Source organism: Papaver somniferum, chromosome 7, assembly GCF_003573695.1.
Source record: "Papaver somniferum cultivar HN1 chromosome 7, ASM357369v1, whole genome shotgun sequence".
NCBI lineage: Eukaryota > Viridiplantae > Streptophyta > Magnoliopsida > Ranunculales > Papaveraceae > Papaver > Papaver somniferum.
Window position 1 is genome coordinate 233,980,440 of NC_039364.1, and position 3,721 is coordinate 233,984,160.

The following is a 3,721-nucleotide window of genomic DNA, read 5'->3' on the forward strand; positions in this document are numbered from 1 at the left end:
AGAAGTATTGGAAGATCAAGAGGTTGCTGTTATGAAGAAGAAGAAGATGAAATTGAAGAAGAAGAATAATTTCAGTTTGAATCCGTTCAAATTTATGGGAGATTCGTTCTTATCATCTGTTCAAGGTGAACTTTCTGTGTTCAACAAGAGTTTTTCCACAGGAATTTCAAAAGCTGATCATGCTCTTAGGGTTGCTGAAGCAGGGGTTAGGGTTGCTGAAAAAGGGGTTAGGGTTGCTGGAGAAGGGGTGAAGGTGGCTAATCGGGGAATTAAAGTTGCTCAAGAAGGTGTGGAAGTTGGAAACAGTATTGCGTTTTGGTTTAGGGGGTTGGTAGTAACAGTTGCCGTTATTGCTGGTGTTCATTTTGTTAGGTCTGCTCCTCCTCCTCCTCCTCGTCCCAATGTTTAGGGTTCATGGGTCTAATTAGAAAAAAATGTTAGGGATTTACAGTGGGGATTACATTGACTTTTGGTGGGTATAAATTTTACTGGGTATAACTAGAAAACTGTTAGGGTTTTATAAGAGGGAATGTGATGTGAATGAAGAAACAAAACTACATGAATATAAAATTTAACTTCATCTATTGATTGTTATGTGTTATTATTTTCCATTTCCAATTTTATTAAGCTGGATGTTGATTTGTTCCTGTGTATGCTTAGTTTATGATTATCTGTAAGTTTCTCCTTAGAATTTGTTGTGTCATTGAAGAACTGTAATGTGTTCATTATACATAGGAAAAGGAAATACTAAATTCACTAATCATGGAAAGATGTTGGAGCAGTACCATAGTAAGTTCTCTGTATAGTCAATTTGGAGTATGACTTGCTTGTAAGTTCTCATTAGAGGTCATGTTTCTAGGGTGGAGGTTGCCAGCTAAATGGCTAGCTCATAGCTGCAAACCTACCCTGCTTGGCGTTTAGGGGTAGATTTTATTTGCTTCTGAAACAAATGCAGACAACTGTAACCAATCAGCTGTAGTGAATGCGACAATGTGTGCATGTATGACATATTTGCTTGTCTTATTCATCGGAGGGTCACAATCAATACTGTTGCTGATGTATGCAAGAAACTCTCATTCGATGCTTTGTCACATTTCATGGTTGTTGTTCCTGTTTTGTGCAATCTTCTTCAGTATGAGGACCAAAAGGTAACCATGATTCTCCTATGCAACTCAATCCGGATCTTTCTCTTGAAACTGCTTTAACACTTCTTGCGTCGTCTGGATTTCACAGATTGTTCCAAATGTAGTTGTTTGATTATAATAACGGAGGCAATCAGCGACTCTCTTAAGATGGTGGATCAACTTTGCGATCAGGATTTATCCAGCAAGTAATACCTCTTACAGCCTTGGCTAGTCAAACCAGCTTCAACCAGTGAATCTATGGTGTATGTCAGCGCCGCCTTTTATTTCATAATGTATACTAGCAAAATGTTATTGCTGATTCTTGACTTCATTTCTACATTATGTATATGCAGCCTCTAATTGGGCTTCTTTGGAGACTTGCATCTGGTTCTGCTATGGCTGTCAAGATGCTTTTCAGCAAAAAGAAAGGTGCATATTGAAGAATAATTGATCAAGCTATGACACCTCACACATCAAAGCCTCTTCCCTTGTGGGTGGTGATGCAAACTCCAACCAGGTTCCCATTCCACTTTTGAAAGCCGACTTTCCAGGTTTTAAGTTGCAACTGTCTTCTAGCTTAACTATTGGGGAAACCAGTAAGAATGCCTTAGGTTAATTTACGCATCTTGCAAATCCATTACTGTGCTATTCCCAGTCATGTCTAAATTGCAAATGTGCATATTTCAGTCTGTATACAGTCCTGCATTGCTGGTTTTAAATATTTTAAAAATTTTGAGCTAGCTACTTATGATTATTGCAAAACTGACATTTTCTCTATAGACACATATTTTTTCAGGTAAATGCAGTCCTGAAATTGCTTAATGTTCTTCTTCCTCCTGCAGAAGGATATCTAAAGGATCAACCTGAACTTCTGAGGCGTTTTGGTAGACATAATTCCTGCTTTGGCGGGGGTCAGTTCTTCTCCTTCTTTCTTGTTTCCTAATTCTGTATAATTTGGTTTTACTCTGTAGTGTTCGTTTTCTTTAATCATTCCGAGCTGTAACATGATCTTCCTTCATTTTGCAGGTTGTAAATGGTGATGCAAATCTACAAGCCTGTGATGGATGAGTTTATGTAATCTATTCCAACTAAGCATGCCAGTGCGCATCTGTGCTTAAAGTGTTCATTTCGTAAAGGAAGAGTGAGATATTTTTGTAATGACTCTTTAGATGCTGTGATTATTGAGACCGTTTCCTCTTTCAATGCTGTTGAAAGATATTTGTGGCTCCATGTCAACGCCAGGAGAAATGACGCTCAGACAACATCTGCTGTAGATATGCAAGCGAATTAAAAGATGTATTGATCCTTTTCTCCCTCTTGCACACTGACGCAATTTTTTGATTCTGCTGAAAACTGCATTTTCTGTCCCTCTCTTTTAACGTAGACAGGTAACTCATGAGAAATTATATATACATCTACAACCTTCTCAGTTGGTGTCTTCATTTTCCTATTCCTCTGTTTTGCTTCTGCTGCCAAAGAACATCATGGATCATGTAGTGTTGATGATAGCCATCAGAAGCTGATATTTTCTGTAGATGGAAGAAAGCTGGATCTAGCAATTCCGTAATTACAAGTGAAGGAAGAAAATGATGTGGCAAAAACTTTTGGTACGAAGTGTATAGTATACCATTTAAGAAGGCTGCTGAAGTAAAGGCAAGTAGTACCGAGTCCACTGCTTTGTTGGAACTCAAATTTCTATTTTGCAAAGTTATTCAGGGGAGGTTTACTCTGCTCTGGTCTGCTGACAGAACTTGCGTATAATCTGGAGAAGGCGGATCCGCTGTACGAGATTATTTTGCTTCTGGAAATTTTGGAGTCATATATAAACAAGTTAACTTGTCATCTGACGTCTCCAGAAAGATAACAGCTCTAGCCCCTTCTATTTCACAAGAAGACCAAAGTCTCAGCCAGATATCTAGGTACCAGACCCATGATAATCTAGGTAATGATTGGCAGCTTGTGCGAGTTAACCCAACCTTCAGCAACAGTGATTTAACCATGGAAGAAGCTGAAAAAGTTTCGATTGCAGAGAATCCCAGCCACCCTGCTGCTGCTGGAGATCAATCAAGCTATGCAGATCACTCTAAAACTTTTTATACTAGTGTCTCAATTTTATTTTGTTCTTCAATTCCTTCTTCGATTCACACTGATATTATAAACTCTAGTGTTTCTTATTGTTTATTGCGTACATTAAGTGATTCTGATAGTCTTAAGGTTGTTACTGTTTTCAACCCTCCCAAGTATAATCTGAGATTTCATCCTATTTGTTTTCCGCATACTATTAGGAAAGAAATAGACAGGAAGATGTCTTTCTTTTTGTTGTTTGGTTGTAATACTGGAGAAATGAAAGTCCTTTCTTGGAATGTCCAAGGTTATGGAAATAAGGATACTAGGAACTACATGAAAGACATCATTAAATCAAATGACCCAGATATTATATTCTTGTGTGAGACTACCATCAAAAAAAATGGAAAGACAACCATTGAATTTCCCTAATGTTTGGTACCTAAATCCGGTAGGAGTTGGAGGTGGTTCTTGCCTGCTGTGGAAAGATGGTATTAGTCTTAGAGTTATAGAAGCTAGTTTAAATATGAGCA

The 3,721-nt window shown here is 38.1% G+C and overlaps 1 long non-coding RNA gene across 1 annotated transcript; it reads left to right on the forward strand.

Annotated features, from left to right (window-relative positions):
* The first annotated feature begins 717 nt into the window (after positions 1 to 717).
* LOC113299865 lies at positions 718 to 3,384 on the forward strand. The gene is made up of 5 exons (XR_003335230.1): positions 718 to 1,148; positions 1,234 to 1,387; positions 1,478 to 1,641; positions 1,967 to 2,035; positions 2,151 to 3,384. It is a non-coding gene; the product is annotated as an uncharacterized LOC113299865 (long non-coding RNA).
* The last annotated feature ends 337 nt before the right edge of the window (positions 3,385 to 3,721 follow it).